Genomic DNA, 18626 nt, shown 5'->3' on the forward strand with positions numbered 1-18626 from the left:
CGCAGAATTATTGCTGCACAACGACAACAGCTCCCGGACGTTCATGTCAAATAAACTTTGCGGAAGAAGCATGTAATCGTTGACGGTCATGACCAGCCCTCGCATAGGAAATCTGAACTTGGGCAACTGACTATTTTATACATCATATTGTAGCGGCAAGGCTTAATAATAATGCAGAATTAAGTGTTTCTGAGCTTCCCAAATGAGGCCCCATTTCTCTGTTCATCTCTGTGGTGCAGCCACAGAGAAACCATTCATGCAAGATGTTTTCTTTTGATAAGGACAGCTCCCAAAGGGGGATGCACTTAGCTAAGCCTGGCTATCATGATCAATGGTCACCCATTGGCGCCTATCTGTCTAGGGAGTGCCAGTTGGACATCTGGACTGCATTACTAAGTGTCAGGACTAAGTGACTCATATCTCACCTTGATCAACCAATCAGGGACTGGTAGGGCAGAGTAACCCACGTGGGACTCTGATGCCCATGGAACTTTCAGCCAATCAATGAGCTGAAGTTCCTCCAGGTAAAAACAGGCAACACAGAGAGCCTGAGAGATTCAGATTCAGATTCAACAAGATTCAGATTCAACAAGATTCTGTGAGAATTCAAAGGAGCAGAAGGCTCCCAAGGGCAGGACATTCTCGCAGCGCGCCTCCTGACCATCCTGAGAGTCAGCCCGGACAACCACGGAACGGCCAGTGTGTCCGAGTGCCAGAACTTTCCTTTGTTCTAAGAGTCTAGAGTGGAGGTTGCCAGAGAGTAACCAGCAGCAGGCCTCGTGAACAGGTCGGAACTGTGGACAGCTGAATTACTATTCAGAACTAGCTCTTCATCAGGAACGAACCGGTCCTCTTCCTGACTTGCTGGGACCCACAGTCATCTTTTCTCCTGTGCACAAACTTTGCTAGTTAAAGCCAACAGTGAGCATCAGCAGCGCACCGTCGCAAGCCGCACAGCACAGCCTGGCACGGAGCCAGAGAGCGCGGATTGGACAGCAACAAGCCTGCAACTGTTTCTTTGTGCCCGCAGGAGATCTGAATCCCCAGAGATTGGATGAGTACTCAACTTCAATGCATTACAGCTCGAGAATTCAATTGTTATCCCAACCAGTTGATATCAATTTAATTCCTAAGAGTTATGTACTTGTTTTGAGTATCTAATGTAGAAGTTGTAACCAAGTTCACTTTACGAAACGGTCTAAATGAATGATATACTGAACGCATGTCCTCTTGATATGTGTAACACTTTGTAACTGATTGAATATATATCTTTTGTATTCTGATAACCCTCTCGATAAGATCTGTTAGTTTTACATGCATATTCTATGTATTAATAAATGTATCCTCGTGTATTAGTACCTGTGTGTGCGCCTTGTTTGAGTTATGTCGCATGGTTGGATTCTAAAGCCATCAAAAGAATCAACTTTGTGATTTACTGCTACAATTAATAATTGTCTCAGTAAATGCCCAAACCCTACAGAACCGGTTTTCTCTACATTATTTGGCATCCCTGAACCGGCTTAATCTACAATATATATAAAATATTGATATATTTCACTTATATTTTAATATTTCCTCTCATCATACTTGTCTGTCTGATTCGTTAAAGGGTTCAGGTCGTGTTAAATTGTATTGTGTTCATCAATTTTAGCATCTGGGACAGTGAAGTACTGTAATGGGGCGGAGCAGTGGCCCTGTGGTTAAGGATCTGCGCCTGTGGCTGGAAGGTTGCCGGTTCAAATCCAGCGGTCGGCAGAGGAATCCTACTCCGTTGGGCCCCTGAGCGAGGCCCTTAACCCTAACTGCTCCAGGGGTGCCGGACAATGTCAGACCCTGCACTCTGACCCCAAGCTTCTCTCCCTGTCTGTGTCTCCACGGGGAAACCTTGTTGGTAAGGAAAACAGACTGGTGATCAGGTCTGCTGAGACTAGGCATTAATGTAACCTCCTGGGAATGTCCAAAATAAACCACTATGGTCTTTCCCCGTGTCCCCTTCTTCCTTGCTGGTGCAATAAGAAAGGGAATGAAAATGGATTTTCCAGGGAAACGCATAAAAAAACGCCTTTTTGAGGATAACAGAATCGAAATCATGGACAGAAAAAAAAAAACACAAAAAGGAAACTGCATGGGGTCACAGAACGACATCGCGAGCCTCAAACTATTGTGACATACCTGCGGGCATTCCGTAATGAGTCTTCTTTCAGATTGATGGCGCCAGGCCAACAAAACACAACACACCGCCGTATACACCCTAGGGCAGGAAACTCAAAACACCACAACCAAAAATTCACAAAATAATAATAAATAATTGCTTACACTTATATAGCGCTTTTCTGGACACTCCACTCAAAGCGCTGTACAGGTCATGGGGAATCCCACCACCACCACCACCAATGTGCAGCCCCACCTGGATGATGCGACGGCAGCCATAGTGCGCCAGAACTCTCCCCACACAGCAGCTCTCAGTGGGGAGGAGAGCAGAGGGATGAAGCCAGTTCAGAGAGGGGGGTTATTAGGAGGCCATGATTGGTAAGGGTTACACCCCTACTCTTTTCGAAGAAACACCCTGGGATTTTTAATGACCACATCCGAAGGACGGCGCTTGTGTAGAATAAAGTGTCCCCATCGCTATACTGGTATATTAGGACCCACATGGACTGCAGGGTGAGTGCCCCCTGCTGGCCCCACTAACACCTCTTCCAGCAGCAGTCTTAGTTTTTCCCAGGTCTCTCATCCAGGTACTGACCAGGCTCACACCTGCTGAGCTTCAGTGTGGCCACCAGTTGTGCATCACAGGGCGATATGGTCACTGGGCATATATGAATCACCGTTTAAAGTGAGAGACTATGAAAACAGCAAAGCAGGGCGGAAGCCAAACCGTTGAGCCACTAGGTGGCAGAGTGTGTTAATAGTAATCACACACCTTCCCCAACTGGTGGTTCCATCTCTGTGTGTGAGTGTGCGTTTTAGTTCCTGCCATTTTAGGACAGCACAAGAACATTCCATACCAAGTTCTCCCCTGTACCACAGTAAAAACAATTGAACATATAAAAACCAAACAGGATGAGGTGAAAAGAGAAATCTTACCATTAGTAGTAGATGGGTTTCTCCGACACCTATTGGATTAAGGTTTAGCCAACACAAGGAAACCAGTGGGCAAAACATCAAATTTGAGCCACATACTCTCACCTGCGACAATCCTTACGACACCGGTACTCTCCTCACAGGGGCTGAGCACAAGGCCAAACTGGATTTGAAAGAACTGCATCCTGCAAAATAAAGGTTGGCTTAATTCAGTGCTGTAACACGGTCAAAAGACACCTACTCTGGAAAAGTCACCCGAGAAGGTGACTCTCACCCACCACCAATTCTCCAACTCCACCCATGTGAATATATTGTGATATTTACAGCCAACTCTCCAAGAAAAGCCAGTCAAGTACTTCAGCTTCAAGTCTTTTACACAAAAAACACAAGCTCCCCCTTTTAGGAGGAATAATATAGACAAGCAGAATCCTCAACATGAACACCAAAACAACACTTGATCCTCTTTTAAGATTTCCAACAGAAGTCAACTCCCCTCACAAACAAAACAAATTAAATAGGCCCAGCATCCCTCACAGCTGAGACTGTTTAGACAGGAAATGAGCAGGCCAGTTCCCCCCCTCGGCCTCCTGGGACATGTAGTTCCATGTCCCCCTACACACAAGAAACTACAAATCTTTAAAGAGACAGGGACGAAGAGGGTAAAGGCTTCTCAAAACTCCAGGCCCAAAGCACCCTCCCTCTTTGACCCTGCCCTCTGGAGGTTAAATTAAGCAGTGTAATTGACTGAGAGTGAGAAGGTTCTTTAAGAGCCTTTAGAAAATAGCTGTGTGAGTTCCAGGTATCAACTGGATCTGGACTGAACTTGATGAAACACTGTAATAAACTTAATGTCTTCATAATATGCCGGCAGCCGTATCACCCTGCAGCTCCCAGCTGGCAGCCCCCACTGGAGCTCAGCAGGAGTGAGCCTGGTCAGTACCTGGAGGGGAGACTCCTGGGAAAGCTGAGGCTGCTGCTGGAAGAGGTGTTAGTGGGGCCAGCAGGGGGCGCTCTCACCCTGCGGTCTGTGTGGGTCCTGATGCCCCAGTATAGTGACGGGGGACACTGGACTGTAAACAGGGGCCGTCCTTCGGATGAGACGTAAAACCGAGGTCCCGACTCTCTGTGGTCATTAAAAATCCCAGGGGGTTTCTTGAACAGAGTAGGGGTGTAACCCTGGCGTCCTGGCCAAATTTCCCATTGGCATCTTAATAATCCCCATCTATGAATCAGCTTCATCACTGTCCTCCCAGTGTCCTCCACCTGGTGTGTGGTGAGCGTACTGGCGCACTATGGCTGTCGTCGCATCATCCTGAAGTCCTGAAACAACTATCAATTACACAATGGACAGTGCCGAACTTCACACAACACAGACTTGACTGATAGTACTGGACACACGTCACTGCATCAATCTGCTAAACATACACTCTATACTGACAGAGCTGGAAACTGCACACACGTGCACAGATAGAACTGCATACCATACATACAGTACTGCACTGACAAGCAGTGCCCTTTACACATGCAACTGAAAGAATTAGCATGATGTGCCCAGCTGAGGACACAGAGACGCACTCCAGTGATTGGGGGACACTGGGAGCTCAAATCTCACCTTCATCTTCCTCAGAGTGGAAAACCAGCCCATCCTTCTGCTCCTTCCAGACAGAGAAGAAGAGCACAGACTGCCTGAGAGCAGGGCTGGATCTGGACTGGAGCACCAGCCAGCAATACTGATCCATCACCCTGAGTGTAACTAGTACAGTCTGTACACTGATCCAGTAATATTCACACAGCCCTGATCATTATAGATATATAATTCTCCACACTGTACACTGATCCAGTAATATTCACACAGCCCTGATCATTATAGATATATAATTCTCCACACTGTATACTGATCCAGTAATACTCACACAGCCCTGATCATCATAGATATATAATTATCCACACTGTACACTGATCCAGTAATACTCACACAGCCCTGATCATTATAGATATATAATTCTCCACACTGTATACTGATCCAGTAATACTCACACAGCCCTGATCATTATAGATATATCATTCTACACACTGTCCACTGATCCAGTAATATTCACACAGTCCTGATCATTATAGATATATAACTGTACACACTGTACACTGATCCAGTAATATTCACACAGCCCTGATCATGATAGATATATAATTCTCCACACTGTACACTGATCCAGTAATATTCACACAGTCCTGATCATTAGAGATATATAACTGTACACACTGTACACTGATCCAGTAATATTCAAACTGTCATTATTATTATAAATATATAATTCTCCACACTGTACACTGATCCAGTAAATTCACACAGTCCTGATCATGATAGATATATAATTCTCCACACTGTACACCGATCCAGTGATATTCACACTGTTTGAGAGCAGGGCTGTACAACTCCTTGCAAGTCCTGTATATGATATGATGTGCTGATATGATAATTGTGCAGACTCTGTCACACTCAAGCACATACAATCCCTCTGTCCGGATTCCTGGCTCTGAAGGCTGGCAGCACCTACCTGGCGGAAGAGGAATTCACTCACTGCGGGGTCATTAGGGTTCAGCCCTTCATCCAGCCTGATTGTCACCCTCATCCCTGCTCTGTTCTCTGTGGAAACGCAGGAAAACATCTAAGCAGCCTCTCTGGATTACTGAGCATAACTGAAGCTGGTGGTAATGCAGTAATATTGAATTCCTGGGCAGAGAGAGAGAGATTAGCCCGTGGAAGCTTTTAAAAGGCACTTTTTTTTTTGCATGCAACACACTAAAATGTCCCACCTGCAATATTAATAATAATAATTGCTTACACTTATATAAGCTTTTCTGGACACTCCACTCAAAGCACTTTACATAAAACCAAGGTCCTGACCTCTCTGTGGTCATTAAAAATCCCAGGGCGTCTCTCGAAAAGAGTAGGGGTGTAACCCCGGCATCCTGGCCAAATTTCCCATTGGCCCTTACCAATCATGGCCTCCTAATAACCCCCCTCTCTGAACTGGCTTCATCCCTCTGCTCTCCTCCCCACTGAGAGCTGGTGTGTGGGGAGCGTTCTGGCGCACTATGGCTGCCGTCGCATCATCCAGGTGGGGGCTGCACATTGGTGGTGGTGGAGGGGATTCCCCATGACCTGTAAAGCGCTTTGAGTGGAGTGTCCAGAAAAGCGCTATATAAGTGTAAGCAATTATTATTATTATTATTATTATTATTATAATTATATTCTTAATACCAATTTGATCTATCTGAATCTGGGGCCTCTCCTTTCCCGCTGCTGGTGAATAACAGATACAGGTGGGGTGCTGCACGCTCAGGGGGATGAAATGACTATTCATCTCCGATATGTTCTTTTTTTACGTCTGTTTTGCTTCCAGGTTTCCTGGTGCCTCACCCCTCCTCCCTGGAACTCCCGAACAACCGAAAAAAAAAGAAGTGGCCTCTTCCGGTGTTCCCTGTAATTCTTAACGGCCTGTGTGTGCAAAAAGTTCAAGTTGTGCAACTCCCCCCCCCCCAGTGACACAAACGTCTGCGCCCTAAATTGAGCGGATGTCGAGCTCGTCAACCTGAAATGATCGTTTTCGTTAACGTCGGCATTCTCGTAGAGACCCACAAGACCGGGACAGCGATTCAGCGAGCCCAGGCGTAGAGACTAGGTGTCGAGCGAGCAGGAGCGGGGAGGTCCGAGACTGCGACAGCAGCGATATCGACGATCGAGTAACGGTAATCATGCACACAGCCAAGTTGGGCCTCTCGCAGCCTCTCGTTTGTCCCTTCGCCCACTTCCTTTTTACCCATCATCCTCCTCTTTTAATAATAATTAAGAATAATTGCTCACACTTCTAGAGCGCTTTTCTGGACACTCCACTCGAAGTGCTTGACAGGTCACGGGGAATCCCACTACCGCCACCAGTGCGCAGCCCCCACCTGGAAGATGCTCCAGTCCGCTCAGCACACAGCAGCACTCAGTGGGGAGGAGAGCAGAGGGGTGAAGCCAGTTCAGAGAGGGGGGTTATTAGGAGGCCATGATGGGTAAAGGACAGCGGGGATATCTGGCCAGGACGCCAGGGTGACACCCCTACTCTTTTCGAGAGACGCCCTGGGATTTTTAATGACCACAGAGAGTCAGGACCTCGGTTTTACGTCTCATCTGAAAGACGTCGCCTGTTTACAGTCCAGTGTCCCCCGTCACTGTACTGGGGCATTAAGACCTACAAGGACCGCAGGGTGAGTGCCCTCTGCTGGCCCCACTAACACTTCCTCCGGCAGCCACCTTAGTTTTCCCCAGGAGGTCTCCCACCCAGGGACTGGCCAGGCTCACACCTGCTGAGCTCCAGTGGGGGGGGCTGCCAGTTGTGATCGGCAGGGCGATATGGAAAAAGAACACAACCCACCTTAGAAAGGGCACACGTGTCAAACTCCGAGCACAGTCCATCGCCTTTACCACTTGGCCACCTCGTCAATCGATTAATTTACCTTTTACTCCTACTGCTATTAACCTGCCCAATTTGGACGACGGATGGTATATTTCATTTATTTATGTATCCAACATGCGCGTATCTTATGCATCACACACAATCGGTGACCCCATTGCTTTGCTTTTGTTCGAAAGTGTGAAGAGTTCCTGTTTTCGGGAAGGGGGTCCCTGTGGTGTTAAATGCGTTGTGTATTGTGTTCTGTCTTTTACCTGCCAGTACAGCACATCTGGGACACTAAAGGCAAGGAAGTACAGATTTTAGCCGAAGAGAGTTTTAGACCAAAGCCCACTAAGCAATGCCTGCCCTTTGTGACCAAAAGCGTCCGAAACGTTAGCGATAAAAGCTGAACAAATTCTGAATTCTGCCAGACGGCTGTGGGGGCTACATAATCCCTTCACGTGAGATGCTTAGGAGGTCAAAATAAGTCATGATCCCTCTACGACAGGTTTTCTGCGTCACCTGTGTCCTGGGAGTGACTGTCTCCTCTCCGTACTGATGCGGATTTTGAAAAAAAAGATGTAAGTCATAAAACCAAGACCCAAACCTGCAGTTGCTTCACTGTAATCAGTTCAGCCGGCTTGATTGAATCTGGGCTATTGCGTTAGCAGATACAATTGCTGCTTCCGCGCGACTTTCAGCAACAAGATGGGATTTGTGGGGGCATTCCCCCCTTCGCTCATCAAGTCCTCCTGATTAGCAACATCACGGGGAAGGTTATCAGCGTGAGCCCACTGGTGTTTACTCTCATCTGAATGAGGAGAGACCCGTCTCAGAGACCTGATCTCATTACTGTATCTCGGCAAACATTGACATTACAGACGGTACACTTCACGGGAGCGCAACTTCACTAAGAAAGAAAACCAGGTATCAGGACCGAAAACAAGAAAAGACAGAGCACTTGAGTGTTTTAACGGACTCATACCACGTGGCAGTGCCATTTAAATATCAAGAAACGCATATCCCCCAGTGGGATCCTGCTTTTAAACCGCAGACATCAAAGGGGAGCTGTGTCGATGTCATTTCCCCCGCGAATTTAAGGAAGAAAACAGGAACAGGACAGGAAATAAAAAGATTAAATTAGAAATGAAAGAAACAAACACCAACTGGCAGCACGCTAAAACCAAGGCACAGATAAACCAGATATCTCTAATCGCGTTACGCACAAAGCCCCCGAAAGGAATTTGTCCCGGAGAAACGGCTCAATGAGATCCTTGGATTAAGTAAGAAACTAGCTAAATGAAGCCAATGCCCCCCCCTCTCTTTAGTAATTTATGGTTTGATTGTGAATTGTAAAGACTTTTGAGAGCTGGTATATACCAGCTGTAGTAAACTGGACAGGAGTTTGCAGGGCCTTTCCTGAGGTGAAGTTAACTGATCCAAGAATCTCATCTTGTTGTGTCTGGAGAGAAGCCAGGGTATCGGCTTCAACCATAGGGCTGGGCAGCTTGTTCCCCACCCCCACCACCCTCTGTGTACAGAAGAGCCCCCTGTCCTGACTGGAGGAGCTCACCCAGCTGTGTCTGGAGAGGAGCCAGGGTATCGGCTTCAACCACAGGGCTGGGCAGCTTGTTCCCCACCCCCGCCCCACTCTGTGTACAGAAGAGCCTCCTGTCCTGACTGGAGGAGCTCACCCAGCTGTGGCTGGAGAGAAGCCGGGGTATCGGCTTCAACAAGATGACTGGACGGCTTGTTCCCCACCCCCACCACTCTTTGTGTAAAGACGTGCCTCCTCAAGTTCACGTTTATTGTCAAAATACTCATACACAGGCATATGGCACAACGCAATGCTATTTAGCTAGCCCTCAGACGGTAAGTATTACAAAAAAAACAACAACAATACAATTGAATAAGAAAAGACAGAGACAACAGGCAGTGTGCAAAACAACAACAGGCCACAGGTAATGTGCAAAACAACATCAGTTGTCCAAAATCATACACCAACAGAATGAAATAAAGGATAGAAAATGATGGGGAGTGAGTTTCTTGACATGGGAGGTAGAGGTCGATTTCAATGTGTGTTTGGGTTTTTGGTAAGAGAGAAGGCACTGTGAGCTTCAGCTCGTAGGTGAGGTGAGAGGCTGGGAGTTTCATAGTTTGATAGTGTGGGGGTGAAAACTGTCTCCGAGTCTGGTAGTCCGGGCCCCAATCAGCGCTTGATTGGCCATCTTAAAGGCACACACGCCATTTAACGACGCAACGCGGTTGCCCGGTAACAGGACGTCGACGGACGTGTTTATCCTACGCACTCCGCGGGGGTTGTTTGCGAAAGACATTAAAAACGCCACACGGCTCCGACGCCGGCCTTAAGTGTTGAATGTCATACCTTCCCCCTCCCCGACATCACAACAAGCCGTGAAACGAAACAATACAGATACCTACCACCCGACAAATGTCTTCCTGACAACAGCCCAGCGCTTCATTATTTCAATTCCAGAATATTCTCCTCTTTTTGCCTCAGTGGTCCGGATGGTGGTCACGTAATAAACTATAGACGGACAGGTAAAGCCAGTAGAACTATTGGCAGGACCAATGTCTTTGGGCTCTTTAAAAAAAAAAAACCGCATGCAGGAAAAGACGAAAACAAGTAATAGGAAATTATATTTACACCCCCCGTTTATAGCAGCTCAAGGAGACGTGGCTGTTGTCTTTTCAGACTCCAAATAAACAGCAACGGACTGGGAAGCTCTTTCATTCCTGTCGCCTTGTAATATTGGACGGCAGCGCTGTCAAATGAGCCCCCGTCGCATTCGTCTTTGACCCCGAGCTCCGTTTTGAAGTAAAAACCGGCTGTAACGTCTCCGAATTCGACCTCAGAAACCCGCATTTGCGCGCTGAATTCATGGTCCAATACACCGAATCGCTGTAGTATGATGTCGGACGATTTTCTACTCTTGTAGGAGGTTATGTCGGTATTCACGTTCAAATTGGTGTGTTGGACTTCTCAGAGACGACGAAACGACAGCGAAAAAGACAGTCGTTTGAGAGTGTATGTCGAATTAATGGTACGTTTTGAGAGCGGATTGGAGTATGTTGTGCTTATGGCACATTAACAAAGAGCTCTCTCTCTCTCTTTCCCGAGGTAAAATGGCTGCCACACGCGCGCTAAAAAAAAAAAACCCAAAACAATCCATTATCTGGTCCCACCCAGGATAACTGCCCAGACCTAGAGCCCTGATAGCTGATGTCCTATTGTTTAACTTCTATCAAACTCTGTGACCGAAATGCAGGCCTGGTTGAGCTCAAGTTTCCTCCATTTAAATATGACACAAACTGCAGTCGTGCACGTTAAAGCCCAGGGAAGATATATCTCATCGCCTAAATCCCATAGGACCTGGAAACAGCCGCCTCAGATTTATGCCCTATACTATGAGAAATGTGTGGGATCTTGTCTGATCTCGGGCTAGGTTTTTTTGATGCCCAAGTAACACCCAGCTGTAAAGTCTCTTTCAGCGCAGAAAACACTGCTCACATCTGGTCTTTTAGCTCACTGTGCTAGTCTTAACAGCGGTCTCCCTACCAACTCACTTAACAAACTTCACATGCTCCAAAACTTGTCTGCTGGTCTTCAGACCCATGCAGAACTCTGTGACCACATCACCCCCATTCTGATGTGTCTTAGTAATAATAATCCTTACACTTCTATATAGCGCTTTTCTGGAAGCTCCACTCAAAGCACTTTCCAGGTAAGGGGGAATCCCACTGCTGACACCAGTGTGCAGCCCCCACCTGGATGATGCGCCAGTCCGCCAGCTCTCAGTGGGGAGGAGAGCAGGGGGATGAAGCCAGTTCAGAGAGGGGGGTTATTAGGAGGCCATGATGGGTCAAGTCCGGGGGGGAATTTGGCCAAGACACCTGGGTAACACCCCTACTCTTTTCCAGAAGCACCCTGGGATTGTTAATGACCACAGAGAGTCAGGACCTCGGTTGTACGTCTCATCCGAAGGACGGCGCCTGTTTACAGTCCAGTCTCCTCCGTCACTATACTGGGGCATCAGGACCCACACAGGCCCGCAGGCTGAGCGCCCCCCTGCTGGCCCCAATCACACCTCTGCCAGCAGCAGCCTTAATTTTTTTCCCAGGAGGTCTCCCCTCCAGGTGCTGCCCAGGCTCCCGCGGAGAGCTGCTCTGCATTATTCATCCTTCTTCAGAAGCCTCCCAGCGGCGACAGAATGCCAACAATTTGCTTGTAAATGCAGGCAGGCACCATCCCGTCTCCCAGCCCCCTCGAATGAGAGCGTGGTTCCCAGGTTTCAGGGTTTTAAATAGCAGTGCAATTATCATATATCATATATCATATATCACATATCACATATCACATATCACATATCACGTATCACATATCGTATATCACATGTTGACTTATAAACACAGTTCTCAGAATGGCCAGGAACATCATGACTGAATCCATTCCATTCTCAATTCATAATGCTCCCATCAGGGAGACGGTATAGGGGTCCAAATTGTCCTTCGTCCCCTCTGCCATTAAACGGCTCCTTCAGTGTATGTAAATGTATTCCCCCACCCCCACCCCCTGTACCTATTTATTTATCCATTTATATACATATCACATACTGTGGGGGGGGATTCCATGTGATTTCGTGCGGCTTTTGTATTTTGTCTGATGGATTTTCTACTGCTGGGGGAGAAAGCCCCCCCCCAAACGCGTCCTGCTGGTTTTTCTGGAAGAAGAGAGATCTCAGTCTCGATCCGTGCAACCTTGGAGGAGTTTCTCCAGATGCAGGGAAGGGGGGTCTTCCTCCATTAGAGTTAAACATGGAGGATAATTCAGGGGTGCCTTACAAAGTCCCTGGGTGCCTTAAGATCCCCTCAAAAGATCCCCTGAAAAGCCACGCACACGATACCTCTTGTAATTAATGTCAGTTCGTGGACTTGTGCCTGATGTCAGCCCGGTTGACCAAACAACCTCATTTCCCCTCCTACTGAAAGCAGCCCCTTGAAATGGATTTATTTTCCTGGGGCCAAACAAGCTGTCGCTGGCTGCTGCTTTTATAGTGACTGTACTGAGTCCCCCGGCCGAGGTGGGTGACTGTGTCCAAGGATTTTCAGGATAACGAGACGTCGTGTTCATTTGTGTGTGCTATGGGCCGACCCTGAGATCCCTCCGCCAGGCCAGCGCAGCCTCCCGCGTGGAGTTGAGATTGAATTCAGAGGGGGGTGTTAAGGTCACAAAGTGATGTCGGTCGCTGGGCGATGACATCATGTCGCCGTCCCTGATTGGCTGCGATCCCTGCTGAAGCCGGACCTTTTGCAGGAGCGGCGGGGCCTGATTGGTCGGTCGCTGGGCGGTGACGTCATGTCGTCCTCACCGATTGGCTGCGATCCCTGCTGAAGCCGGCCCCTTTGCCGGAGTAGCGGGGCTTGATGGGGGGGGGACGACAATGCCAATGGTAGCGCCGTGGAGATAACCACCAGGGCTTCGCGCCATTGGCTGGCCCCGTGCGGGCCGATAGGATCAGCAGGGGGAGGTGGGAAAAGGGGGAGGGGCCAAAAGCCTCTCACATTTGTATAACAGTGAACTTCAAGCGGCACATCAGAGCTGCAACCTGGAGCCAGAAACTCAAGTTCAGAGGACAAGGACATTTGGCGGCCATCTTGGGAGAGCTGAAGGCCCCCCTGCCCAACAAAAAGAGAAATGAGTAAGTATACTGCTTTTTTTCCGTTAAGAAGCTAAATACCAATCAACATCTTTCACAGATTTGATGATATTACAATATCCTTGCAAAACCTCTCATCGTGCTTCATGATAAAGGATCACTGCCGTGATCTTGGAAAAGGAGGCATTTAGCTTGTTAGGAAGTGATGTTTTGTTTTTAGAGTCACTTCGATGAGGTGCAATTTCAATTAAAAAAAAAAAGACTATCTGGATACAGAACCTTTTTTTTTCCCTAGCCGGATGGATAAAATGAAAATTAGCAAGTGCCTCTTTTAATTAATAAAATGGCGGTCATTCGGCTTCATTAATGTGCTGTTTTTATGGGTCAAACAAACCCTATCTTTGCTTCGCGGTAGGAAATTTTTCTGCCTTCTGTATAATGAACACAACACTATTTTGACCCATTCAGGTCACTTGGAAAACGAGCATTTGCTTATGTTTGGAAAGAAGTGCTTCTTTTTCTGAGTCACTTTGATGGGGTCTGACATCTACCACTATCAATTTAAAGAAAACATTACCTAGATATAGGTAACCTTTCTCCACACTGAGTGGGTTCAGATGATTAAGGACTGATTTATCACTTCAAATACACTGTTTTATCTTCTTTATTTTATTTGATAAAATGAAACTGGAATTCAGAAGAAGGTAGAATTTAAAGCCTTTCTTGCTTTTACGTGATGAAGACCATGCATTCAGACTATTTCAAAAAGAAATGCTTATTGTGTGAGTTCTCATGTGAGTGTTTCTTCTTGGGCTGACTTTGATGGGTGATAGATATATATATATGTGTGTGTATGACTTGTGTATGACTCAATTAAGGCAATAGGCATCAAAGATACCCATGCATATAGGTTTTTATGCTTCGTTGTTGAGAAATTATAAATGAGTACTGTTATATTCATATTAAAATCTACAGCTCTCGGCCTCCTCAATGTGTTTTGGTGTAAAATGAACCATGTACTTCAATAGCTCAGACAGGATGTGAGGACTTTAATCCTCAACAACACTCACTGACCCATTCAGGTCGCTTGGAAAAGGAGCATTTAATTGGTATGTTTTCAAAGAAGTGCTCTTTTCTGGGTCACCTTGATGGGGAGTGGCACGTACAACCTAAGGTTCAAGAGCAGACATTGAATTTGTTGGCCCTCAATGTACTGTCTGATGTGGTGACATTTTGGTTCTGAAAACTCCCTGAATTGCACTTAACATTTAAATATGTCAGGTTTCTCCAATTGGAGGATGGTAATAATAATAATAATAATAATAATAATAATAAACTTTATTTTATATAGCGCCTTTAAAGGTGGCTTCTCAAAGCGCTTTACAGGACGACAATAACAATAAATAAGAAGACTACAACAATAAATAAGAAAATTTCACAAGACAGGACACAATTATAATTACAACAATAACAATAGAGGAGACCGTGGAAGTTGGTATTAAGAAGAGCAGAGGGGTGAAGAATGGAACCAGTTAAGTAAAGGCTTTTCTGAAGAAGAAGGTTTTGAGTCTGGATTTGAAGGAGTTTAGAGAAGGTGACTCTCTGATATCCTTGGGCAAAGAGTTCCAGAGCTTGGGGGCATACAGTAGCAGGAGAAGGCCCTGTCGCCCATACAATGTAGACGGGCTTGGGGGACAGTAAGGAGGGCAGAATTTGAAGAGCGGAGGTTGCGAGGTGGGGAGTAGGGCGATAAAAGTTCAGACAGGTATTGAGGTGCCAAGCCATGTAAAGCCTTGTAGGTGAGCATGAGGATTTTAAAGTCTACGCGGAATTTGACCGGAAGCCAGTGCAAGGACTCCAGGATAGGAGTAATGTGAACACTTGCACTAGACCTGGTCAGGATTCTGGCTGCTGAATTTTGGACGTACTGCAGCTTGTTCAGAGTAGATTTAGATACCCCAGGGAGCAGAGCATTGCAGTAGTCAATTCGAGAGAATACAAATATGTTGATCAGCTTTTCAGCCACAGTTAATGATAGCATAGGGCGTAGTCTTGCGATATTTCTAAGGTGAAAAAAAGATGTTTTGACAGTATGCTGTACATGTGGGTCGAATGTTAAGCCAGAATCGAATATAACCCCAAGGTTGTTCAATTTTGATTGAAGCTCAAGTACAGAGCCATCTACAGACAGGGTTACAGGACTGGCTTTACGAAGTTGATGGGGGGTACCAATAAGCATGACTTCAGTCTTGTCACAGTTAAGAAGTTTTGAGTCATCCAAATTTTTATGTCAGAGATGCAATTAGATAGAATAGAGACAGCCACATCAGTGTCGGGTTTGGTATGGATGTATATTTGAGTATCGTCAGCGTAAAAATGAAAGCTGAGGCCATGTGATCTTAAAAGCTGACCAAGTGGGAACATGTAAATGCTGAAGAGCAAGGGGCCCAGTATTGAGCCCTGGGGGACACCAGACTTGACAAGACCAATTTCAGACCTGTACCCATTGAGAGAGACAAAGTGACAGTGATCAGTGAGGTAAGACTTAAACCATTTGAGGGCAGTGTCAGAGACTCCAAACACAGTCTCGAGACGAGAAAGCAAGATGTTATGGTCAACAGTGTCAAAGGCAGCACTGAGATCAAGAAGGATGAGTATGGAAAGAGAACCAGAATCAGAAGCTATTAGGAGATCGTTGGTGACTTTGACTAGGGCGGTTTCTGTGCTGTGAAGTTGACGGAAGCCAGATTGGAGGGGTTCGAAAAGGTTGTTTGTCATGAGGTGGTTATGTAACTGAAAGTGTGACAGCACGTTCTAGAATTTTAGAGAGAAAGGGTAAGTTGGAGATGGGGCGAAAGTTGTTTAGATTGTCAAGAGCCATGTTATGCTTCTTTGGCACTGGGGTAATAGCAGCAGTTTTGAGGACCGTTGGTACAATGCCGGTTCTCAAGGATTCATGTATTATATTGAGGACAATGGGACAGAGAGAAGAGAAACAGGACTGGAATAAAGTGGTGGGAATGGGATGTAAAATAGATGTGGTGGGTTTCATGCGCGTAACTAGTTTGTTTAGGGATGCTGAGTCAAGAAGAGAGAAGCTGGAGAGACGGGAACCAGAGAAGTTGGATGAGGAGGGAGGAGGTGTGGAAATTATATCTGTAGTGGAGAGAATTTGATGCAGGATAATAATAATAATAATAATAATAATAATAATAATAATAATTGTTTCTGGACACTCCACTCCGTCCTTCTGATGAGACATAAAACCGAGGTCCTGACTCTCTGTGGTCATTAAAAATCCCAGCGCGTTTCTCGAAAAGAGTAGGGGTGTAACCCCGGCGTCCTGGCCAAATTTCCCATCGGCCCTCACCAATCATGGCCTCCTAATAACTCCCCTCTCTGAACTGGCTTCCTCACTCTGCTCCCCACTGAGAGCTGGTGTGTGGGGAGCGTTCTGGCTGCCCTTGCATCATCCAGGTGGGGCTGCACACTGGTGGCGGTAGTGGGATTCCCCATTACTTGTAAAGCCCTTTGACTGGAGTGTCCAGAAAAAGCGTTATATAAGTGTAAGCAATTAATTAGTTAAAAATGAGGATTAAAAAAAAGGGGTGTAAATTCCATTTCTACCCATGATTCCTGAGGTGTGGCTTCTAGAAACCGCATGTGAATCGAATCGAGTGGAGCCTTTGTTCAGCCTTTCGCTGAACGGTGTGTTTGTGAATTTCACTTCGTATTGAAATCTGTCGTTTTGGTTCATTGGGAGGAATATCTGTAACGAAGGTTGAGGCTGGTCTTTTTAACATGCCCCTTTTCTAAGCCGAAACAATAGTTCAGAGGTGACAGTGGTGTCCCGAGTGTTAGGAATCTCGGGGTTTTTTTTGTTAATGGGAGGCCCAACATTGTGGCTTTCAAAGGCTTACCTATGTTTTTGTTTTCGAACTGAATGAAAAGGTAAAAAGGGACACAGAAAGGGCGTTGTGGTCTCGCGCACCTTTTCAATATCCCAAACGACATGAAATTGAAATGCGGCTCGCCACAGGGGCCCCTTCGGCTCCTCACACTTTTAAATCGCCCTGCCTTCCAGACCAAATCGGACTCCAGCTGTGGCCGGGAGCTCGTCGTCAAAGGAGAAGGCGGATGCGAATGGCTCCAGATTTCTGGCGCGGCAAACTTGACGCAATTGAAAAGGGGCAGATTTGTGAGACGTCAAGCCCCCGAGCTTGCAGGAAACCTCCAGCTCGGAAGAGCAAAGGGTTTCTCTATCTCTGAGATAGAGACAGGCTGCCATGAAAGTTAAGTCCTGTTGAAATGAATAGTCCTTTAGCATCTAGAAACAGGTAAAAATAATAATTAATAGTAATTGCTTACGCTTCTATAGCGCTTTTCTGGACGCTCCACTCAAAGCGCTTAACAGGTCAGGGGGAATCCCACTACCGCCACCAACGTGCAGCCCCCACCTGGATGATGCGACGGCAGCCATAGTGCGCCAGAACGCTCCCCACACACCAGCTCTCAGTGGGGAGGAGAGCAGAGGGATGGAGCCAGATCAGAGAGGGGGGGTGATTAGGAGGCCATGATGGGTAAAGACCAGGGGGGGGGATCAGGCCAGGACACTGGGGTAACACCCCTACTCTTCTCGAGAAACACCCTGGGATTGTTAATGAGCACAGAGAGTCAGGACCTCAGTTTGACGTCTCATCCGAAGGACGGCGCCTGTTTACAGTCTAGTGTCCCCCGTCACTATACTGGGGCGTTAGGACCCACACAGACCGCAGGGTGAGAGCGCCCCCTGCTGGCCCCACTCACACCTCTTCCAGCAGCAACCTTAGTTTTTCCCAGGAGGTCTCCCCCTCCAGGTACTGTGTAGGTGGCCAGAGCCAAAATGTTGCTCCTCTTTTTTTCCTCTTTCCAGCACAGGAATAAACCTATTACTTGTTCCCTTGCAGACGACGCACGCTGACGCGGCTCCTTCCCAGAACGTCCCGATCGTCCTGTCTTTCGCCGACGAGGGGCTGGACGCCCCTTCGCTTCGGAAAATGGGGGAGCCTTGAAATGATCTGGTCCGCTTGCAAATGGGTGACCCCCACCCTGAAAGAAACTCACACAAAGACGGGGGTAGGACTGAAAAGCCCCTCGCCCGTTTACCCCACCTGTCCCTGGCACATGCAGGCCACTTCCAAAAAGGGGCGCTTATTTTGTTTGTGGCCCAAGTAAGTGCACGTTTTTTGGGGTGACTTTGATGTGCGATTGCAGTCGGAAACGGGTTCGACATGGCGTTGAGACCCCCGTTAAAAGAGATCTCCTCCTTTCTTCCACCCGACATGATATAGTCACAGCCAATACGCTGTCCCCTTCAGGTCACTGGGAAATGGGAGCATTTTACTGTTGTGCCTCCATAGAAGCGCTCCTTTTTCGGGTCACT

The 18626-nt window shown here is 47.0% G+C and overlaps 1 protein-coding gene and 1 long non-coding RNA gene across 3 annotated transcripts in view; both read left to right on the forward strand.

Moving 5' to 3' along the window:
- The window catches only part of LOC148662594 (uncharacterized), a 197095-nt gene that overhangs the window by 31885 nt on the left and 146584 nt on the right, over positions 1–18626 (forward strand). The window lies entirely within an intron of this gene.
- Positions 1–18626, forward strand: part of LOC148662595 (globoside alpha-1,3-N-acetylgalactosaminyltransferase 1-like) — a 167789-nt gene that overhangs the window by 21987 nt on the left and 127176 nt on the right. The gene's annotated exons all lie outside the window — the stretch shown is intronic.

Source organism: Lepisosteus platostomus, chromosome 5, assembly GCF_059453375.1.
Source record: "Lepisosteus platostomus isolate fLepPlt1 chromosome 5, fLepPlt1.hap1, whole genome shotgun sequence".
NCBI classification, from domain to species: domain Eukaryota; kingdom Metazoa; phylum Chordata; class Actinopteri; order Semionotiformes; family Lepisosteidae; genus Lepisosteus; species Lepisosteus platostomus.